At 33.1% G+C, this 25,247-nt stretch overlaps 1 protein-coding gene and 1 long non-coding RNA gene across 6 annotated transcripts in view; one reads left to right on the top strand and one right to left on the bottom strand.

Moving 5' to 3' along the window:
- SOX6 (SRY-box transcription factor 6) overlaps window positions 1-25,247 on the bottom strand; it is a 588,321-nt gene that overhangs the window by 531,777 nt on the left and 31,297 nt on the right. The gene's annotated exons all lie outside the window — the stretch shown is intronic.
- The window catches only part of LOC102153260, a 36,203-nt gene that overhangs the window by 4,506 nt on the left and 6,450 nt on the right, over window positions 1-25,247 (top strand). The window contains exon 3 of the long non-coding RNA XR_005375791.1: window positions 716-810. This is a non-coding gene — a long non-coding RNA (uncharacterized LOC102153260). The remainder of the gene's footprint in view (window positions 1-715; window positions 811-25,247) is intronic.

Below are 25,247 nucleotides of genomic sequence, written 5' to 3' on the forward strand. Positions count from 1 at the left end.
CACTAGGATTATCTATAATTAAAAAACACCAACAACAGAAAATAACATGCATTGATGAAGATGCAGAGAAAGTGAACTCTCATACAGTGTTGGTAGGACTGTAAAATATTACAGCCCCTGTGGAAAACAGTTTGGCAGTTCCTATTACATTAAACACAAAACTACCATATGACCCAGCGATTCCACTCCTAGGTACACTCCAAAAAATAATTCAAAACAAATGTTCTAACAAAAATTTATACACAAATGTTCACAGGAACACTATTCAGAATAGCCAAAAGATAGCAACAACCCAAATGTCCATCAACTGATAAATAGATAAATTATGGTATAGCTATACAGTGAAATATTATTCAGGCATAAAAATGGAGGAAGTAGTCATACATGCTAAAACATAGATGAATCTAGAAAATAGACTAAGTGAAAGAAACTAGATACAAAGGCCATATTGTATGATGCCAATATGAAATATTTAGAATAGGCAAATCCATGGAGACAGAAAGATTAGTGGTTGCCAGGGGCCAGAGATAGTGGTAAGAAATGAAAAATGACTACTTTAAAGGTATAGTTTTACTTTTGAGATGACAAAAATCTTCTGGAACTAGATAGTAGTGATGGTTGCTCAACATAATGAATGTACTAAATTTCTGAAATTATTAATTTTTGTTACATGAAGATTACCACAATAATTTTTTAAAACTTTATAAAATTCCAGGCTTGCAAAGAAACAGGAAAATATAACCCGTGACCAGAAGAAAAATCAATCGACAGAAAGAAACCCAGTAATGAGAGAGATGATAAAATTAGCAGGTAAGGATATTAAAATAACTATTAAAATCTGCTCCACATGTTCAAAGATATACAGAAAAACATGAACATGTTAAGAGAAATGGAATATGTGAAAAAGACACATAACTTCTAAGGAAGGAAAATATAATATCTGAAATTGAAAACACACTGAATTGGATTAACAGTTAAACTTGAAGACACAGCAACAGAAGCAAAAGATTCAAGGTGAAGCACTCAAGAGAAAGAAAAATTTAACAAATGAATAGAGCATCAAGTAATCTACACACATAAGTGGAATCTCAAAAAAAAAAAAAAAAGAACGTAGCTAAAGCTTTCCTATTTGAAGAAAATTATAAACCCATAGATCTAAGAAATTCAACAAAGCCCACACATAAGAAACATAAAGAAACCACATAAAGATACAAAATACATCATAATCAAATTACTGCACAATGATAAAAAAAAAAAATCTTAAAAACAGCCGGGGCAGGGAGGCAGGGGGAATGACACAATACATACAAAGAAAAAGGAAGAATGATTAGCAAACTCTTCATTGGAAACTACATAAGCTCAAAGACTATAAAGCAGCACCTTCAAAATACTGGGGAGCAAAAAGATTTGCAAACACAGAATCCTAAGAAAAATAACTTTCTAACATGAAGTAATATAAAGACTTTTCCAGACAAATAAAAGTTGAGAGACAATACAACAGCAGCAGATCTGTGCTAGAAGAAATGTTAAAGATAGCTCTTCACATAGTAGTAAAATAACACTAGATGGAAATCTAGATTTACCAAAGGAATGAATAATGCCAGAAATGGTAACTATACTAACAGAACTCTAACAGAAAAGTTTGTCCTTTTGTAATTTCCTCAAAAGACATTTGTGAACAATTTGAGCTCCATTATCCAAAAAAAAAAAAAAAAAAGAACCTTAACTCTTACCTCATACTATCATTACTATCATGCCATATATTAAAAATAAACCTGAAATAGACCTAATATGGGCTTAATATAGAACTTAAAATTGTAAAATTTCTATAAGAAAATCTATGAGAAAATCTTTTTGGCTTTGGGATAAGTAGAGGTCATTTAAAAACATACACTATACATGAAAAAAACTGACATAATGGATTCCATCAAAATTAAAAACTTGTGCTTTTTGAAAGACACTGTTCAGAAAATGAAAAGATAAGCCCAGTCTGGGAACAGTATCTGTATAACACACATCAGACATGTATAGAACATGTATCTAAAATATATAAAGAACTTTCAATTTAATAATAAAAATAAGCAAACCATTTTTAAAAGATATTGCTCCAAAGATATATAGACAAGTAAGCACATAAAAGCACATAATTTTTTATTTAAAAATTTTAAAAAATTCTCAAAAACATCAATCATTAGGGAAATGCAAAATGAAATGAAATAGTACTGGGATCCCTGGGTGGCGCAGCGGTTTGGTGCCTGCCTTTGGCCCAGGGCGCGATCCTGGAGACCCAGGATCGAATCCCACGTCGGGCTCCCGGTGCATGGAGCCTGCTTCTCCCTCTGCCTATATCTCTGCCTCTCTCTCTCTCTCTCTCTCTCTCTCTGTGACTATCATAAATAAATAAAAATTTTTAAAAAATTTTTAAAAATAATTAAAAAATAGTACTATACTATCCAAAATAACCTACAGACTTAAAGCAATTCCTATCAAAATATCAAAAGCTTTTTTCACAGAACAAGAACAAACAATCCTAAAATTTGTAAGGAATAATAAAAACCCTGAATAGCCAAAGCAATCTTGAAAAAGAAAAACAAAACTGGAGGTAGCACAATTCCAGACTTCAAGTTAAAATTCAAAGCTGTAGTAATCAAAATAGTAAGATACTGACACAAAAATAGACATATAGATCAACGGAACAGAATAGAAAACCCAGAAATAAACACACAATTATATAGTCAATTAATCTTCAACAAAGCAGGAAATAATATGCAATGGGAAAAGGACAGTCTCAACAAATGACATTGGGAAAACTGGACATCCACATGCAGAAGAATGACACTGGACCACTTCCTTACACCATACACAACAATAAACTCACAATGGATTAAGGACCTAAAAATGAGACCTGAAATCATAAAAATCCTAGAAGAAAGCACAAGCAGTAATTTCTCAGACATCAGCCATAGCAAATTTTTTCTAGATATGTCTCTTGAGGCAAAGGAAATAAAAGAGAAAACTATTAAGACTACATCAAATAAGAAGCTTCCGCACAGCAAAGAAAATAGTCAATGAAACTAAAAGGTAACCTACAAAATGGGAAAAGTTATATGGATAGAGATATAATGGAATATTATTCAGTCACAAAAAAATGAAATCTTACCATTTGAAACAAGATGGATGTAGTTAGAGAGTATTAAGCTAAGGGAAATAAATCAGACAGAGAAAGACAAACACTATATAATTTCACTCATATGTGGAATTTAAGAAACAAATGAACAAAGGGAAAAAGAAAGACCAAAAAACAGATTCATAACTATAGAGAACAAACTGATGGTTACCAGAGGAGAGGTAGGTTGGATAAAATAAGTAATGGGGATTAAAGAGTATATCTCTCAAAACAAAACAAAACATTTAAATCTAGAAGGTGAATTCTCTAGCCTAAAGGTAAGATTTATGTAATTTAGAAAGATAAGCATAATTTTCTACCCCTTCCCCCAAAAAAACACATGCAACCAAAACATATCTCACTCTGTTAGTGTAGACGTTTTGTTTTTTTATCTATTCACGCTTAAGAGTCTATTGGTCTGGCCAAATGAATAAGGTTAAATCAAATATTTATTGTACCTAACAATAATTAGAGCCTTCTGCAAATCAAAGTATTTTTTATAAACAATAATTAACAAGGTGTTGCTATCAATGACACTTCATAAAGAAAGATGTACTTTATATTGCCCAATCAAAAGTTACAGAAGAATGAGGTTCAGGTCTCTCAGCATACCAGATGATTTAAAAAATAAAATAAAAGCTTTATATAAAATTCCTAAAAGTTATAAGTTGCAATCTACAAGGCTAGAATGAGATCCTCAATGCCATAAAAAAATTACAGACTGCTTTGGGCTGACATTCATAAGTTAGGTTGATTTGGTAAATATCACAGAACTGTGACACAATTGGAGAACCAGAAAAATAATATGGCAATTTATAATACCTACCTAGAAGAGAATTTTTTAAATCCCTGATATAAAATTATTCAAAAAAGTTAACACTATATAAATATAGGTATCATTTTTATGATCACTTTATTATATTTCATAATATAATAATTATTAAATGGTGTCAACAAAAAAGACTGAAAATCTGGACTTCAGGAATTTATCATCTTCAAAAATATTTTCTTTCTTCAACTAGTAACTTTCCCTTTAGTAACTAAACTATCTGTAAAAGGAAGACACCTATAATGACAATATTTTAGAACACAAGTGTGTAAATGGCTACAATCTAGCAGCCGCATTCCAAATGAGACCATATCTTTTAAAAGGTATTCATCCTAGGACCATCTAATGTAAATTGATGCCATAACTCCAAGCTGAGCCAGGATAAAATTAACAATAAGTAAAATGACAACAAATTCCTAAAGACAGAATCAATGAGTTTCATTGATGACCTAACAACAAAATGATGAATTCTATTATTCAGGTCCTTAAATAGTCCTAAATTCTAACACCATTTCATCAGTGACCTTCTCTAAAAGATGAAACACTTTCTGTCAATGAACTAACAAGTGGGATCTTTTACTCTTAAGTATCACGTAGAAGTTACAGAGTATAAGAAATATTTTAGTATGGTCAACAAGACTGAATAGGAAGTGGTAGCCTTTACTGGAGGTAGTACTCAGCCAATTTGAAAGAAGAACTGGTCATCAGAATCTACAGTTTTAAGAGAAGAGACAATAAATACATTGGTAATCATCATCAGAGCTTTCCTTGAAATGTTGTGAGTAACCTAAGTCTCATTACTTCCTAATGTTATCCAACAAAAATGAACAGTAGGGAAAATAATTCGACCATTGTGAACAGCAAAATAAAGTGCTAAAATCCCTGCAAAGACAAGTTTCTCAAAGTTACAGAATGTTCATGCCCTGTGTAAAGATCATACCCCTGTTAGTTATTGGTTTAGGAGAACAATGTATCAGCCAAAAACCACAACAGGGTAACATGGAACTTACTGCTTTGTCTAACCAACTTAGGTTTCTTTCTCCTTCCTCCTTTCCTCCCACCGTATCTTCCTTTGCTCTTTCAACAACTATTAAATATCTATTATGTGCCAGGCACGGTACTATGTATTAGGTCAGAATAGTTTAAAACATATATAGTCTATGCCTTCTTCATATGCTGCTCAAAACTGATTTTATTCCAAAAGCAGTGACTCTAGCAGCTGATTGTATAGCATTTGATGCAAGCCTTTAGGGTCATTTCCCCCAAATTACTCAAAACTATTCTTACTCTCCCAACAAATGAACTGTACCATAAATGTTAGGATTTCCAAAAATATGAAGCAATCATAAACATATTTACACTGCTTTGCACTTCTGCTATTCCTATAAACTATTAAAATTGAAAGTAAATCAAGAAAGAGGTCAGTCTGAACTGTTCCAACAAATCCTACATGTGATGAAAGCAGGAAGAGGGAGGGAGAAGGAATAAAAAAAATAAAAAATAAAAAAACCCTTTGTACCTGCCAAAATTCAGCAGTTATGCTATCTCTTAAAAATCAGTTGTTCTGCACGTAGTGATATAATGATGGGGAAAAAAGTAATTATAATTAGGTGTCTATTTTGATTCCTCTCTCCATAGTATCAGTAGTGAATGTCATTTGATTTTGGCAAAAGATAAGGTCGCTGACTCTTAAAAGATGTTCAGGATTACTTCTTTGAATGTTTTACATGGAAATATCTAAAAATGGAAAACATCTCAATCTCAATCACATACTGGCCAGTAGGACAATTTGCAAAATCCACAACCAAAAATAAATATGTAAACAGACAAACAAATAGAATTTGTGGTATCAATAACATTTTAAAATTTCAACAATCTGAAAAGAAAAAGAATTTCTTTAACTTATATATTAAAAAGTTGACAATGCTATGAAAACTCATTACATCTTTCAGTGTGTGCATTTATTGAGTCTAAATTACCACTAATTAGCTGATCATCTACCAAGATAACTATAATTATTTCTTTTTAAAATTATTTTTACTCAGGTATGATGGGTAATTTAAGCATTTAGATGTTTTTCCTAAATAAAATATATTATCATTATTATTACATATACAGTCTTAAACAAAAAATTTTACCAGAGAATTTCATCCACCAGAAAGTTAAATCACTTTAAAAAGTAGAGATATGATGAACATGTTAATAAACTGAAGTGCCTTCTCTCATGTATCTTGCTAGTTAAGTAATATTATGAACAAATTCATATTTACCAATAATTCAATAATGTATTTTGGTAATTCTATATCCAGATAGGCTTTTTATTTTTTTTTTTAATTTTTTTTTTATTTATTTATGATAGTTACAGAGAGAGAGAGAGAAGCAGAGACACAGGCAGAGGGAGAAGCAGGCTCCATGCACCGGGAGCCTGACGTGGGATTCGATCCCGGGTCTCCAGGATCGCGCCCTGGGCCAAAGGCAGGCACCAAACCGCTGCGCCACCCAGGGATCCCCAGATAGGCTTTTTAATATACATGTTTCCTTTCCAAGACTCTGAGTGTGTGTGTGTGTGTATATACTTTTATGTAAAAAAAAGAATCAAAACTTTATTATATTTGATTCAAGATGAGAACTTATTCAAGAGAATGTCATAGCTCTTAATTATATTCTATAGTATTTTCTATATCAGACATCTAAAACAAAAGGTCCTTAAATGAATATATAATCACCCCTAAAAACAGATATTTTAGTAATAGGTTCAAATAGCCAGAATGGCTGAAGACATTACAGTCATAATTATCAGGGATTCATTACAGTCATAGTCTAAAAATGAGGGAAAAAATCAAAAGCACTGAAATTACATGTCCCCAGATTAACACTCTCCAGCCATCAGTTAAATCTAACTAAAATAAATAGAACCATGGCTGAAAATATACTAAACAGTTAGATGTTCTAAAAACTACCTGCAATGCTGACCTAATCCCTTTTCTTCTCAGAGACCATCACACTTTTCATACTTCCTCCTACTAAAATAAAAGTACTCCAACTAAATCTTTAGACCCAAATATTCAAATACAACTAAAAGGTAACTGTGGTATCCTCTTTAAAGGTATCGTTCAAATACAACCACAGAATTACATGCAAAAGTAACCATAAATGCATTAGTTACTTAATAGGACAAGCATCTCTACCATTTTCTATGTTGATTAAAATGTTTTAACATTTCAGATTACAGTATCTGGTATCAAACCATGTAATACAACTTTGTTTTCAGCAATGGTATTTTATCCTGATTATAAATTTACTTTTATTCAAATTGTTGCTAATATTTAAGTATCATTGTTTTTCTACTTTGTTTTATTGCCTTTTGCATATAATAAAAAACATGAGAAATTAATTCATAAAATGTAGAATACTTACAGTTTTTATTGTACAACACAATTCATAGGGCTGTGAGTGCTTCTGGGATCAAATTAAGTAATTTCATTCCAGGATTTTCTGACTTTATTCTCTAACTTTTCACTATTCTTATATGCTATAACATGGTTGTCACACATAATTTCCCTTTTTCTTTTCTTTTTTTAAGATTTTATTTATTCATTCATGAGAGACACAGAGAGAGAGAGAGAGAGGCAGAAACACAGGCAGAGGGAGAAGCAGGCCCCATGCAGGGAGCCCGACGTGGGACTCGATCCTGGGACTCCAGAATCAGGCCCTGGGCTAAAGGCAGCGCCAAACCACTGAGCCACCCAGGCTGCCCAATTTCCCTTTTTCAATGTCAGTTAAATATCCTCCAAGCTAGAGAATCCCAGAACTTCTGATAATATTCTCAAAATACACTGTTTCTAGTTTGTCATATTAAATGCCCTGATCACAAGCAGTAAATATAACTAGGATTTTTCACAAAATTTTATCTCTCCATCCTAGCTTCCTTTAAATATTAGAGAATGTTATCAAAGTTATCAAAATTCTCAGGAGCATAATTAAGGTGTGTGTGTGTGTTGTGTGTGTGTGTGTGCACGCACGTGGGCACGTGTATGTCTACGTAGAGTGTTAAGATGGGCAAAGTAAGGTCAGGAAATTTTCCATATGGCATCTGCAATTCACTTGACAAATTTCTTAAGCCTTCACTCTTCCCCAATTTGTCCTTCAGCACCTCTTTCTTCTATTTACCTTTTACCCTAAACTCCCCTATGGAAAATTTACTCTATACTAAATATATCCAGTTAATCTATTTTCTCATCCAAATTTCTTCTTGACTATACACTACCCTGGAATGTCCTCCCTAGCTAGTTCCAGCTTACCAACTTCTCTTTATTTAATGAAGCTTCTTCTGATTTAACTAACATAAAGCTGGCAATCTCCATATGAGAGTTAACCTATACATAAAATTCCATTACTCTCATTCAGTATTTCACAGTTACCTTTTGCTCATATATGTCTGTCTCTTCTGTATCTATTTCAAATATTATTCTCACCTGAAAATATTGCCTTTATAATTATATTTATTTAATTATATAATATATAATTATATATAGATATTTATTATTTATAACTATAAATGATAATGTGATATATTTATAATTATAAATATAATGTCAGTAAGATTATTATCATCATTAGCTGCTACAAGGCTATGGAAGTATTTCATGCCTTATAAGGACAAGAATCGTGTGCTTTTTTCATCTTACATTTTGAGTGATAAAGATATGTGATTAAGCATTTTTGCTATGTAGCTACATCATAATGACTTATAAAGGCCCATTTAGTGATATGATTAGCTCAGTCTACTAAAGACCCTAGTTAACTTTCAGATGTTGGCTCTGCCCTTAATAAGTCAAAACACCAAAAAAAAAAAAAAAAAAAAAAAAAAGCAAGAAAAGAAAGCCAAACACAATTTCAAAAATTAGCCAAACAACTAAAATATTTTTTCTAAACAATGCCGACTATCAAGAATTTGAGTGTATTCCTAACTTGACTAGATGTTTTAGCATTCTGTAAATGGCCTCGGAAACTAAAGCAGGAAGAAGCATCCTTGAAGAATATTTTCTTGAGCAATGATCATAGTAGACTCATATAACTCTAAGAATTTTGCTGGTTGGCCAAAACTTTAAGATACCAAATAATTTATTCTCAATTTTCCAACTTCCTGCCTTCCCAAGCCAGCCTTCCTGAGGTTCACCTAGAAAACTTCCTTGCTACCACCTGGGAATTTTTAAATCTTCCACCTGCGAAATATTCTCCAAAAGACACTGTACCTCTTTCTGTGCCCAATCTTCAAGAAATACCATGGATTGCTCTCATACCATTCAAGTCCTACAGATTAGGGGGAAATTATGCTTGCCTAAATGGAAAGGATAATTTACAAAGAACGAAGCTATTCACTATGAACTACAATCGCTGATCTGCAACTGAGAATTTAGGCAGTTTTCTCATATGCCACTTGGAAAACTTTTGTCCAAAGCAGAAATCTAACTTCACTATATCTGTTCTTTTTCAAAACTTCTAACATTCTAAAGATGAAGGGGTTGCACTCTAGTAAACTGAGAAGGCAAGGTTAAGGCCCTTGTTTTTCAACTATGATTAGACCAATGCTTTAGTTCAGAGATTGAATGAACTAGTTGTGAAACCCAACCCTCATGAGCAAACTAGACTGTTTAGCAATACAGTAAGTGTACCCTTTTCTGATTTTCCATATGGAGCACCAATTTAAAAAAATGAGAATTCTCAGCTAAATAGCAGCTTTTCTTTCAAAGTAAAAAACAAAGGCCCTCTCACAGTGCTTACATTTGTGATACATCTGTAAAAAGTGATTTTTTAGCATCAGAAAGCATTTTAATTGTAGTAAACTGAACAATGCTGAAATTGTTTGAAGAGGAGATTAAATTTAATGAAATTCACAAACAACCCCTTTTAGAAAGTAACAACAATTTTTTGAACATTAAAGAGGAGCTCATTATATCAAGACAACTCCACTGTAAAAAGCAGTCTGACTTCAATCACCGCATATCTACATGTTAATGAACTTGCTGTATAAAGCAGAGACTGAGCAGAAAAAGTAATAGGAAGACTGTCTTAATGCATATTTGCTAGAAAAAAAAATCTTCTTTAATCAGTGAAACACCTTTTCACTAGTACCTTAATAGTATCTGAAATTCCTTCCAACAACACAAAAGGAAGATGATACTTAAAAGTTTCTTTAAGACATTAAACAGCTTGCACATTCCTTCAGTGTTCACATGCTGTCAACATCACGGTTGCAAAGACTTTCAAGTTTCAACAGACAGATACAGTCTAGTACAAAGCCTTTGTTATAATAATTTCATTGCTGCCCCCTGATCAAACATAGACAAATCTGAAACTGAAAAGTGAGAGCCAACCAGTGACCTTTGATTAGAACCACAAGTCTCAGTTTTAATAAAATGCTCGTTCATTGCTATTTGGTGCCAACAAGGAAGGTGTGTTATAGGCTGAAAGGTACAGTCAATACATCATTTATACTCATTCAATGATTTCCATTATTCACAGTTGGAATTGTTGTTATAACAAGTGGACACAGATGTCTTAAAAACAAAGGCAAAACATAAAAATGTAGTTTTCTACCTTTAAATTAAATAAAATCACTTTACCCCTGCCTCTCAGTTACTTGCTACTGCCTTATGTGCCTTACTAATTGTATTGTACTAATCTTCTTTTCTAAACTGTAATTTTCACAATATTTATTACTAATACTTAAGTCTAAGGAGTGCTGGCAATACTTACTTTTGAATTCCTAGTTTTCCTAGGCTATCAGTGCACCATTAAAATGCATTTCTAAAAATAAAATAAATAAACATAAAATACATTTCCAATAAGCTTATCTTGATTGAAGTAAAAATTTGAAATTTGGGCTTATTTTATTTTGCCTTTTTCTTGCCAAGAAAAAAATGTTTCACACTACAGTCATAGTTAGAATATTCTGATATCTAATATCCTACCTCTCTTAAAAGCAATGCCTCTCCCCAATAAAGTAATGGCCCAAGAAAATGCAAATCAAGCCTAGTTTTTATAACTTAGATGCTAAGAGTGGGAGACAAGATAGGGAGGTTTTCAAAGCCAACTCATTCATAAATATTGTGGTGATTCACCCAAAGAAACCATTAAATCAGGTTAAAATTGGGAACTAGAATAGTTAGGGACATGCAAGCTCTACAGTATATGCCCTAGGGTGATCTTCTTAAGCCAATACACTAAAATATTTCAACTCTTGCCTTAAGACCAGAGGGCTTCAGATGCAATTACCAGTGTTACTGCAAGTACCCAGCAGTGCCTGAGACACAGCAGATGCATATTTTATATACATAAATATAAAATACACATAAAATATGTGTATATATGTATATTATATATATAATTCTTATATATTTTAAGTACTTACATATATATTTATATTTTATAATATAAATATCTAATTTAACATAAAGATAAATACATTTTTAAATAAATATATATAAATATATAATAAAGAAGCATGAGGCTATAACTTTGCCAGGCTGAAACTGTAGTAAAATTACAGAGGTGATCTGAGGAAATAGTCTATCTACAAATCAAAGTAGAGAGGAATGAGGGGATGAATAAGGGAAAGAGACAGGGAAGAAGAAAGTGAAACAGGGAGGAAGAAAGGAAGGAAAGGAAGAAACACAAGTGTCTTAAAAATAGCATAATAAGGGATCCCTGGGTGGTGTAGCAATTTAGCGCCTGCCTTTGGCCCAGGGCGCGATCCTGGAGACCCAGGATTGAATCCCACATCGGGCTCCCAGTGCATGGAGCCTGCTTCTCTCTCTGCCTATGTCTCTGCCTCTCTCTCTCTCTCTCTCTCTCTCTCTCTGTGACTATCATAAATAAATAAAAATTTTAAAAAATAGCATAATAAAAAATCGTGTTGTTTGTGTTGCAACTAAGTATTGCTAACCACTCACTCTGGGCACCACAATATGCTCAGTAGTCTGAACTTCATCAACAACTGCAGTTGTACCACCTCACCTGCTGTAAATAAATAGCCACACACACACCCTGACAAATCCTGAGATACAAGCATAAGGACTTAGCTTAGGCAAATAGAAAACTCATGACATCATTCAGTTTGCCAGATCAACTGACTAGAGCTCAAAGCTCATGAGGGCAGGGACTTTGTTCATCTCCTACACTGCTATATCCCTAGCACCCAGATCAGTGCCTGATTAGAACAATAGGTATTTAATACCAATTGCTTTAAAACTTATATCATCAACATTAATATTTCTAGGTCCCTGAATAGACTACAAATTAGGGCAGCAGTTCTCAAAAATGGTCATGAGATCTCTGAGGGTCCCCAAAATACTTCCAGAGGTCTGTAAGTTCAAAATTATTTTCATGATAAGGACAATAATATGCTATTTGCCCTTTTCACATTATCTTGTAAGGTACAGTAGAGTTTTCCAAAGACTGTATAATGATGTCACTCCTCCAAAAGCTAATGGAATATGTCCTTCTGTATTCCTGTGTTTTGAAATTTCTAATATGAAGACTTCCATTTCTGGTAAGATGGAATAAAAGTATTTTTCTCTATTCCACCCTCTAAGCACAACTAAAAACTCTGGACATTGTATATAAAATAAACAATTAGAAGACTTTAAAAGATGAAAAGAAGACAAACTTGCTAGATCCTCAGGAGCTGAGGAATGACATGTGATGAATTTTCTGGATTTTATTTTTCCTCATATTCCCAGACTCAAAGCTAAAGGAGCCAGCAACCTAGAAACACCAATAAACAAAGACCAAAATCATCATCATCATCATCATCATCATCATCATTACCATCATCACCTCCAAGAAGAGCCTGCTCACTCTAGCCAAAGAACTAGGAAAAGGGCAGCTTTTAGCAAGACAGAAAGCTTTCAGATAATAACTGCTCTAATTTCAGATAAATGCCACAGGAAAAACTGTGGCTCCACCCTGACCTAGTCAAACTAATAGGTCAGGCTAGAATTTCACTCTCTCACAGCTATACTTAGGCACCCAACACTCACCCCTCACCCTCAAGGAGGTTCAAAGAAGGCCAGGCAAGGATCTGAAACTTTCACCACCAGCAGCCAGTAATAAGCCCCTGTAGGCTCTCTCTCCTCTTGTGTAGTGTCAGTGAAAACATGTAAGGAGTTTGAACTTCTACTCTCACCAGGCAGGAACAAATGTTCTTCCTCTTCCCCCTAAGATCATATCAGAGGAAGTCTAGTAAAGAATCAAAACATTGACCAGTGCCCAGCAGTAACAAGGCCACCTCCACTGTGATGTCAATGAAGACTACATGAAGAGCTAGAACTCCTCATCCATCAGTAACGAGGAGCCCCAAAACAAGTGGGGAATCTGGACTTCTATACCCACATGGCAGTGGCAGCCATCTTCCCCCTAGTTGAACAGTGTCAGAGAAAATCAGCTAAAACAGAAGATTTACATAAGAAAATGACTGTCATGCGGCACCTACGCAGCTCAGTCAGCATCTGACTCTTGATTTTTGTCTCAGGTCATGACCTCAGTGTCAGAGGACTAAGCCCTGCATCTGGCTTGCACTCAGCACAGAGTCTGCTTGAGATCCTCTCTCTCCCTCTCACTCTCCTCTTTCCCTTGCTGGTGCTTTCTATAAATAAATAAATAAAATCTTTAAAAAGAAAAATTAGAGTATCATAATACCATACAAAATAAACAGGTTCAAGCCAAAAATCACTATCATGCCATGCCAGGAAGATTTCAAATTAAATGAAAAAAATTCTAAATGAAAAAGACCAATCAATAAATGCTAACATCAAGATGTTAGATTATCTGACAAATATTTTAAAGCAGCCATGATAAATTTATAAAATGAGCAAATTGTGAACACACTTGAAACAATGAAAAAATAGAAATTATCTATTTTTTTTTTTAGAAATTATCTATTAATAAATAGAAAAAAAAGGCAACCTATGGAATAGAAGAAGATATTTGCAAATGACATCAGATATAGTGCTAGTATCCAAAATCAATAAAGAACTTAACAAACTCAACATCCAAAAAACAGGGGTGTCTGGGTGGCTTAACCAGTTGGGCATCTGCCTTTGGCTCGGATCATGGTCTCAGGGTCCTGGGATTGGGCCCCATGTCAGGCTCCCTGCACAGCATGGAGTCTGCTTCTCCCTCTGCTTCCCAACCCTGCTTATGCGATCTTGCTCTCTCTCTCTCTCTCTCTCAAATGAATGGATGGAATCTTAAAAAAAAAAAAAAAAAAACACTCAAAAAACAAACAATCCAGTCAAGAAATGGACAGAAGAATGAACAGACATTTCTCCAGAGAAGACATACAAATGACCAACAGACACAAGAAAAAATGCCCCACATCACTTGGCATCAGGGAAATACAAATCAAAACCACAATGAGAGGCCACCTCACACCAGTCAGAATGGCTAAGATTAACAAGACAGGAAATAACAAATACTAGCAAGGGTGCAGAGAAAGGGAAACCCTCTTACATTGCTGGTGGGAGTGCAAGCTGTTACAGCCACTCTGGAAAACAGTATGGAGATTCCTCAAAAAGTTAAAAATAGAATACCCTATGAAACTAGTAATTATACTACTAAGTATTTACCCCAAAGATACAAATGTAGTGATCTGAAGGGGCACCTGCCCCACAATGTTTAGAGCAGCAATGTTCACAATAGCCAAATGATGGAAAGAGCTGAGATGTCCAGCAACAGATAAATGGATAAAGATGTGAGATAGATAGATAGATAGATAGATATAGATAGATAGATAGATAGAATGGAATATACTACTCAGCCATCAGAACGGATGAATATCTACCATTTACATCGACATGGATAGAACCAGAGGGTATTATGCTAAGTGAAGTAAGTCAATCAGAGAATTCTCATATGGTTTCTCTCATATGTGGAATACGAGAAACAGTACAGAGGATCATAGGGGAAGGGAGGGAAAACTGAATGGAAAGTCATCAGAGAGGGAGAAAAACCATGAGAGACTATTAACTAACTATAGAAAACAAAGGATTGCAGAAGGGAAGGTGGGGAAGGGGATGGGGAAACTGGGTAATAGGCATTGTGGAGGGCACTTGGTGGGATGAGCACTGAGTGTTATACTATATGTTGGCAAATAAAACTTAAATAAAGACAAATGTAAAAAAAAAAAGGAAACAAACTAAGGGTTGCTGGAGGGGAGGTGAGTAGGGGGATGGGCATTAAGGGGTATGGGGTGTGATGAGCATTGGGTGTTAAATGCAACTGATAAATTACCGAAAACTACATCTGAAACTAATGATGTACTATATTTTGGCTAATTTAATTTAATTTTTTTAAAAAAAGGAAAAAAGAAAGAACCAAGTGGAAAACTTAGAACTGAAAACTACAGTAACTAAAATAAAAAACTCAACAGAGGGACTCAATTGCAGATTGGAAGGGACTGAATCAATGAACTGGAAGATAGAACAATATAAATTATCAGACCTAATAGAGAAAATAGACTACATAAATGAACAGATTGTTAAGAACCTTTGGGACTATGGCAAAAGATCTAATATTCATGTCATCAGAGTCTTGCAAGAGAGGAGAAAAAAAGTGGGGCTAAAAAGTACTCAAAAGAAATAATGGATGAAAACATTTAAATCCTACCAAGAGATATCATAAACCCAAAGGCTCAAGAAGCTGAGTGAACCTCAAATAGCATAAGCCCCTCCAAAAAACTCCATATAAAGACACATCATAATTAAACTTCCAAAAACTAGAAACTCAAAAAAAAAATGTAAAAGCATTCAGAGAAAAATGACACCTTACTTATGGAAGAAAAACAACTCAAATGGCAATGGATTTCTCATCAAAAACAGAGGCCAAAGGAAAAGTGGCACAATATTTTTCAAGTGCTGAAAGAAAGGAATTATAAACCCAAAATCCTATTCTGAGTGAAAATATCCTTCAGGAAGGGGAAACCTAAACATTCTCAAATGAAAGAAAACTAGGAAAGCAGAATCCATCAACCCCAAAAGAATAACTAAAAGAAGTTCTCTAAGCAGAGAGGAAAAACAACAAAAGAAGGAATGCTGAAACATCAAGAAGGAAGAAAAACAAGGTAGGCAAAATATGGAAACATGCATAAATACAATATGCTTTCCTTTTCATGTCAAGTTTTCTAAATTATGTTTGATGGCTAAAACACACTGCCTAATGTATGTAGAAGAAATATTTGAGACAATTATAAATTGAGATGGATAACTGAATATAAAAGGAGATAGGTTCTATATTTGACTCAAACTGATAAAATGGCTACACTAGTATTCAGTAATTGATAGAACTGGACAGAAAAACACTAAAGATAGAGGAGGAACTCAACAAGAAGAATAAAATCTAACTGCCATTTATAGAACACTCCACCCAATGGTAGAAGACACATTCTTTTCAGGTGCCCACAGAACACATACCAAGATAGACCATCAACTGGGCCATATAAGAAACCTTAACAAATTTAAAAGAACTGAAATTGTACAAAATGTGTTCTCTCACCGCAGAGGAATCAAACTAGAAACCAGTAACAGAAAAATAACAGGACAATCTCCAAATGCTTGGAAACTAAGCAACACACTTCTAAATAATCCATAGGTCAAAAAGGAAATCTCAACAGGAATTTTAAAACACATTAAACTAAAGAAAAATTAAAATATATCAAAATTTGGGTGACATGGATAATGCAGTGCTCACAGGGAAATTTATAACGCTAATTGTATACAAAAGAAAAAAATTAAATCAATAATCTAAACTCCTAGGGCACCTGGGTGGCTCAGTTAGTTAAGTGACTGACTCTGGATTTTAGCCCAGGTCATGATCTGAGGATCCTGGGACGGAGTTTTGAATGGGGCTACCTACACTCAGCAGGGATTGTGTTTGAAGATTCTCTCTCTCCCTCTCCCTTTGTCCTCCCCACCCCCACTCACATGCCCACTGGCACACACACTAGATAGATAGATAGATAGATAGATAGATAGATAGATAGATATTTTTTTAAAAAAACTGTCTAAACTCCTACCTCAAGAACCTAGAAGAAAAGAACAAAATAAACCCAAAGCAACCAGGAAAAAAAGGAAACAAAAAATTGAAACCAATGAAATTAAAAATAAGGATACTAGGAGAAAAATCAATAAAACAAAGAATTGGCTCTTTGACATGATAAATGGAATTGACAAGCCTCTATCAGGACTGATAAACAGAGAAGACACAAATTGTCAATATCCAGAATGAAGTGAGGTATCACTACAGACCCTGTAGACTTAAAAAGAATTACAAATGAATACTATTAAGAACCCTACACACATAAACTTGACAACTTAGATGAAATGGACTTCCTTGAAAAACACAAACTACTACACTTCATCCAATATGAAATAAATACTTTGAATAGCCTTATAACTATTAAGGAAATTGAATTCACAAGTACTCCCAAAAAGAAATCTCCAGGCCCATATATCTATCAAATGTTTACAGAAGAATTAAGACCAATTCTACACAATCTCTTCCAGAAAATAGAAGAGGAATGGATACTATCCAATTAATTTTATAAAGCTAATATTACCTGATACTAAACCCAGACAAAACAAAAAGGTACCAAAATAAAGTTTCAGACCAATATCCCTCATAAATATAGATGCAAAAGCTCTTATCTTTTTAAGAAGAACCCATTGAAATAAGTGTCCATGGTAATCTCTTCTTGGTGGACAAAAATAATTTTAAAATAAACAAAATAATCAATAGGAAAAAAATCCCATGTTGTAAAAATCAATTGAAATAGCCCACATAGGGGATCCCTGGATGGCTCAGCCGTTTAGTGCCTGCCTTCAGCCCAGGGTGTGGTCCTGGAGTCCTGGGATCGAGTCCCACATCAGGCTCCCTGCTTGGAGCCTGCTTCTCTCTCTGCCTATGTTTCTGCCTCTCTCTGTCTCTCCGTGTCTCTCATGAATAAATAAATATTTTTTTAAAAAAAGGAATAGCCCACATAAACAAAAGCCTTTGGAGTCCTAAGTTCTTTTTTAAAGTGCAAAGAGGTCCTGAGACCAAAAAGTTTAGAACTTCCAATTTAAGGCATCAGCTCTTTAGTTTCCTAATAGCTATCTAAAGTGCTACATCAGAAATCTTCAAGAGTCTTCTGAAATAGGAGCAACATCTCTTTAAGGTCATCTTCAGAGTAAGCCCTGTGAGAATCCAAAAATATTTTCACCAGCCTTTAAAATACTTAACCTCACATGTCCTGTAGGAGTTAAGATCCTGTCTTGATGATAACAGATTCTGGGGAATGAACAATACTATGTCATATTACAGTTTTATCAGCCTAAAAGTATCTCTGGGAAGCTTAGGATAATTTCTGCTAGAATGAAGAAATAGATTGAGTCAGTCAAGCAAGTATCCCAACCAATTGGGAGTTCAAAAAAACTCATCACTTCCCTAAAGTTTTCAGAAATCCTTAGTTCTGACTGCAAGAAATAGACATCGAGATAGTATCTGACATATCCACTAGGATGACCCTAATAAAAAAAAATGGAATGTAACAAGTATGGCAAGGATATAGAGAATTTGTAACCTTCATGCATTGTTGGTAGGGGTATAAAATAATACAGCTACTGTGGAAAACAGTTTATGGCAGTTTCTAAAAACATTAAACATGAAATTACCATATGACCCAGCAATTCCATTCCTAGGTATACCCAAAAGAATTGAAAACAAGTGCTCAAATATCTGCACACATATGTTTTTAGCAGCAGTATCCAAAATAGTCAAAAGGTAGAAACAAGAAATGTTCTTCAATGGATAAATAAACAAATTCTGATATATACACAATGAAATATTATTCAGTCATAAAAAGGAATCAAGTACTGATAATGTTACAATATAGGTGAACTTAGAAAATATTATGATAAGTGAAAAAAAAGCCAATCACAAAAGTTTACATATTGTATGGTTCCATCCATATGAAATATCAAGAAAAGGTAAATCCATAGAGATTTCATGCTAGGACGAAAGAGAAATGCGGAGTAACTGTTCAATAGGCTTGGGATTTCATTTTGGAGTGATGAAAAGTTTTGAAACTAGATGTATGTGGTGGTGGTATAACATTGTAAATGTACCCAATGCCACTTAACTATTCACTTTAAAATGGGTAACTTTGTGTTATGTAAATTCTATGTCAATTTTTAAAATGTGAAAATAAGGACATAGTGACTTGACCTTAAGGAAGTGAAGTGAAAACAAAAAATTCAAATTGTATGCATAAAAAACAGTAGCTGAGGACCCTTGACTCGAGTCAATATTAATTTTCCCTCTTAGATCTTCCCACAGACCTCTATCCATTACTCCATTAAAAGTCATCACAATATAGAATCCAAAAATATTTTTGATGTCTTTTACACTGTTTACCTTTACTCTTCCAATGTATCTTTTCTCTCTGCCTTCCTTCATCCTTAACACTCCCTCTGCCACCTCCAGTTATAAGTTAATCCAGGGCAGTAGCCATTTATTTTTTATATTTATAATTCTTGGTGCCTGCTTCAGTGTGTATGCTCAATAAATTTGTTAAGTGAATGAAAGAAGAAACAAATTAATAGGTGCAATGTAGACTTGCATGTAAGGATCATACAGGTTGAAGGACATTATCAAGTTATGTTATGCATCTTAAGTTGGGATTTGTTGTACCAATAAACCCCAAACTCAGATATTGGTTTGCTGACATTTTTTAACATAGCAAGCTGGCTGCAATTATCAAACTCTTGTGAAATTCTTTTTAAAAAGCTGAAATTAACATTAATCTCAATCATTTTAATTTTTAAATAAATAAATACACCTTAACACTGTTTTTGAAAGTTCAACTATACCTCAAAATTAAACAAAATAAAATGGTAGGATAGTAAAATGGTCAGAATTCACTTTATATACTGGTACCCATTTAAAGAGCAAAAGAATTCAAATACTGACCAAAAAATTATTTTTAAATGTTTATCTAATTATGTGTTAAGAGAAATTATTTTACATGTGAGAATTATCAAAAGTGATAACTAATAGGATCATCCCTTTAACTGATATTCCCATCAAAATCAGATAAAAATATAAAAATTCTGTTTCTTGGATATAGCAATGTAAATACCATCTGGCATAAATGAGACTATTTACTTAAAATGATCTTGTTTCTCTTACATTGTATGATCGGCTGAGTAGTCTTTGGTTTAAATATTTTCTTTTACTTTAGGTAAAAAGAAATTGTGGTTAATTAGATAAAAATAACTAAAACTGAAGTTAATCTTGAGCTCTTAAATCACACCTCAGTAATTTCATTTTTTAAAATGTTTTCAGATAAACTGTTAAAACTTTTGAATATCTCAGAATTTACCAGGTATATATTTATAATACTATAAAACATAAATGAGGGTATTGAATAGTAATATTCAATCTCCAGTCCAAAAAACTGTAAATATTTGCCAAGAGCTACATAATATAATTATGAGATTCTTTTTATGCACAGATTTGAAACAGACTTAATACAATGTATGAAATGTGTTACATTTGCAGTAGGAAGACAAAGACAGTCTTAAAAAAACAAAAATCAAAAAACAAGCCCTCTTCTCTGTCACCTTTCAGCCTTTGAAGATCTCCCCCTACCTTTCACTTACCAAATAAAATTGAATACTAGATTTTGAGGATTCACCTCAATTACATGACCTATTTACTGGTGCAACTTTCAAGTCATTTTTGCTGTTATTCATTAAAAGAGAAGCAAAGACATTATATTAGTTTAAAAGATATTCTATGCAGAATATAAAGCTTCTGGATTTTGTTGGAGAAAAATTTTTCGATCCAGTTTAATAAACAAAACTAATTAATATAAGCTCAAAAAAGTGCACAAATAATATAAATTTGCAAAGACAAAGGAAAATTCACCTACCTTGAGATGTTTACCCTTTTGCAATACCAATAAAAGTCTTATAATGCTTCTACGGTTTAATTCAAAAGTTTATTTATGAAGCCCACCCTGATTTCCTGTAGCTGATTTTATTCTTTCTCATGTCTGAAGATACAATCTTACCACCATTCTAGCAATTGATTATATATTATCTTGTATTGCCCTAACAACTATAAAGTTCTCTGAACTCAGAGATGCACACTAATTATTTTCTATCCCCATGAGTCCTGGCACATAGTCAGAACCTAATAAATTATTTGCTGATTTGAAAAAGCATGTAACACATATTGAAACTTAAAACAATACAGATTAATTTATTTGGGATTTCTGATGGCCAAGGGCTTTTTTTAATGGAAGAATACTTTTATTTGAAAAGGCAGCTGTCTCTCATAATATATTGTACAACAAATTCTCCAAAGTGTATTTCCCAGTAACTTTTAATTCAAATGCATGAAATTTTCAAAAACAAATAATCTTTTATAACATTCCTTTAGGAGCCCTTTGTGAAGGGCTGACTGTACCTATAAGCAGCTTTCTTGGGAACACTAGTGCTAATCAATTTTTTTATGGAAAGTGTGGTGAATCAGACTTTAAGTTTTTCAAAACAGCTCGTATTAATTTAAGTACTTGTATTTTCCTTCACCACTATATGAAAAAGACCGAAATTCTTTATAGCCTTTCAATACTTCAGTTAATAAGTATGCTAGAAATTTTCAAATACAGCTATGTTGCTTTTAGCCAACTAATGACAACATTATTAAAATAATATGCATCCTAATTGTAGAATGGCAATTCAAAGCATTTTGAATTAGGATGCTATGCTTTGCAGAAGTGAAAGGATTAAAACAATACTGATAATATAAATATTTATATAAGATTTATGTAAGATTAAGCTTCTAGATGAATAAATATCTATCCCAATATTACCCCTTTTTTTCCTACCAAATACTGCAATTTAAAACTATCACTTTTTTTAAGGTTTTACTTATTTATTTGAGAGAGAGAGAGAGAACACAAGAGCACACAAGCATTGAAGAGAGAGAAGCAAGAAGCCCAATGAGGGGCTCCATCCCAGGACCCTGGGATCATGACCTGAGCTGAAGGTAGCCACTTAACTGACTGAGCCACCCAGGTGCCCCTAAAACTATAATCTTTTTAAAAGAAAAATATTTAATCTACTTCAACATTTCTGGAGTGTAAGATTTTAGGGTCCTCAGAGAAGATATTATAACGTTTGTTTCATATTTGGCCTATTGCTTCTTTTGATTTGCTACCATTGCATTTTGTTGTACAAAAAAATAAAAACAAAACAAAAACTTTTAAAAGGTAAAAGTATTTTTATATAATCAAACTCATTTCAAGTGTAATGCAAGTGAAATAAGTCAAAGAAAGACAAATACCATATGATTTCACTCACATGTGGAATTTAAGAAACAAAACAAGTGAGCAAAGGAAAAGAGAGAGAGGCAGACTAAGAAACAGACTCAACTCTAGAGAACAAACTGATGGTTACCAGAGGGGAAGGGATGGATGAAGCAGGTGATGGGGATTAAGAAGGGCACTTGTGACGAACACTGAGTGATATGTGCAATTGTTGAATCCCTATATGTACACCTGAGACTAATGTTACACTGTATATTAACTATTCTGAAATTAAAGTAAAATAAAATAAAATAAACAAATTCATTTCAGACCTACAGGTTCAAATATTTCACTTTCAACAAATGGTATGAGAAAACAGTGGAGCTCCTTAGGCCTCTTTTTTTTTTTTTTTTTCCTAGTAATCACTTTTAGTGATTTTTAAAGGACGTTGCAATATTCCCTATATAATTCAATCTGTATGAATAAAATTGTGAGGTATGTGCCAAAGCAAAGACCTTTAAATTCAGTGTTTTAAAGTAACTGTTTTCATGACTCTATTATAGATTACTTTGAACTGGATAGAAATTACCTTAAAACATCATAAAACATATAAGAACCTATAAGGAAAATTTCTTTTTTGTTCCAGTTAATTATCAACTGACAGTACTAGTGTTCTATTATTTAAAATAAATGTATTATGGTGTATCTTGCATATAATTGAAAAAAATATTTTTGTTTACTATTACTTTAACAAAAAGAAAACTACAGTACTGAAAACATTCATTTTAACATGATTTATTATTCACTTAATCTCAAAACACTGTTATATTGTCTAAAATGTTCAACAATAAACTATACTTATAAAATTAATTGGTATTTCACATTACCAAGACTGTTTCATATAAATATCATAGTAATGTTATAGCAGCTCTTGACTTCACCACATAAAAAACTATTTAACAAATAGCTGAAATCACAATGCTTAATTTATTTTTACTAAAATGGAAAGCTTATACAAACAAAAGTGACTAATAATATTTCTCAGCATTTAACAAAAGCCTTTTCAAAAGACATTGTAATCTGATTAATTTTAAGTTACCTATATTTATATAACTGCTATGAAAAATTAAGCCTTTCTAGTTGCAAGACTTTTCATCTCTTGCCATCTAAATTGTACTTCTGTAACTTTAATAGAGTATGTAGTTTGATCCTTTTAGCTAATTAGTGGATCAGCAAGAAGGAAGTCAGGCCATTGCAATTACTGTCCACATGTTCATTTATATCAAATACTCTACAGGTCAGCCTAAACCTGTTTCATTTCACAAAAGACTATTTTTTCCACCTGTTTGTTTTATTTCACAAAGATTCTTTTTCCTTATTCATAACGTCTTTCTGAAAATGATCAACTCTCCCAGCATTATAATGGCTACTTGTTCATGCTGTAGAAATAAAAGGTAATAAAATTTGCCTTAAACAAGCAGAGACAAAGAGGCCAGCCTCTAGACTTATCATTTCTGCAACTCTCTTTTAACCATTCTAATTCTGTCTCTAACTCTTATATTAAAGTCTGATCATATATATTTAATTCCATTCTTTAAAATTTCAGTAGACAACTTCAGTGCTAACCTACCACTGCCCTGTCAGAAAATCTTTGATGTCACAGCATAATAGCTCCTGAAAGAACAGCACTAATACTTAATGTAACATGAAACCAGGGCTCTGCAGTGGGGCTGTCTGCTGTCAGGAACAAACAAGTTCACTGCTGTTCCCCAGAAGTGACAAGGTTAGGACCTAACTGTACAACAAGCTTCACTACCAACAGAGATTTATTTTTATTAGAAACTAAGAATGTCACTTATTCTTTTAAATATGCCAATCTCTATTTTGAAAATAAAAAATAAACTATATTTTAATGTCAAACAATGCACGTGGCTCAATTTTTCCCAAAGCCTATAGAAGGTCTCCAGTGTTTTCGAAGAATTAACAGACCAAATGGAAATAGCTAAACTTACTACTAAGGATCAACTAATGCACTATTTTATTATTTCAGAAGTCACATCAAACATTTACATTTCAAAAACTTTTATAATATCCTTGGGTTGGAAGTGACTATAAAGACCTTTCTTAAGATATTATTACATGATACCAAAACGTCTGCTTACGGCTAGCCATTTCAAACCAAAAGATTCATCAACAGAAAAAGGAATCACTAAAATAGTAACTGTGCACAGTCAATAAAGGAATTCGTACCTTGATTTTTTTAACCTACTAACCAACTGAAAATACAACAATTAATTTCCAGACATGTATATAGCATCTATGAAGGAACCAAAATAAAACTATTTAATTACTAATTGACAAAAAAATCTCTTTTAATGTCATCTATTATGAAATATTGAGGCATATCTGTTCCTTTTTTGAATCCCTAAAGCAATATATTGTCTATAGTATTCACTTAACAAATTAACTTCCTGACCTCTCTGTTACTATTGTCTTGAATTGTTAATTTTCTTAATATTAATGTTGTTAAGATCTGTACAAAAAACATTATAAACTTTACTGGGAGACTTTTAAAAGAACTAAAATAAATGCAGAAATATAATGCATTCATGAGTTAGAAGATTCAATGTTATAAAGATATCACTTCCCTAAAAATTGACTCATTGATTAAATGCAAACTGAATAAAAAACCCGAACAGGTTTTATGGAATTTAACAAGTCAGTTCTAAATTTATATGTAAATACAAAGAGCCAAGAAGACCCAGGACACTCTTGAAAAATAAGAACCAAGTGGCAGAACCTACTTTGTAAGATAAGAAACTTATTATAGAGAAAATATAATTACGTCAGAGCATATGGGTACAAAAAAGATAAAGACATCAAAGGAACATAATATAGGA

This window comes from Canis lupus, chromosome 21 (genome assembly GCF_011100685.1).
Source record: "Canis lupus familiaris isolate Mischka breed German Shepherd chromosome 21, alternate assembly UU_Cfam_GSD_1.0, whole genome shotgun sequence".
Classification (NCBI taxonomy): Eukaryota; Metazoa; Chordata; class Mammalia; order Carnivora; family Canidae; genus Canis; species Canis lupus.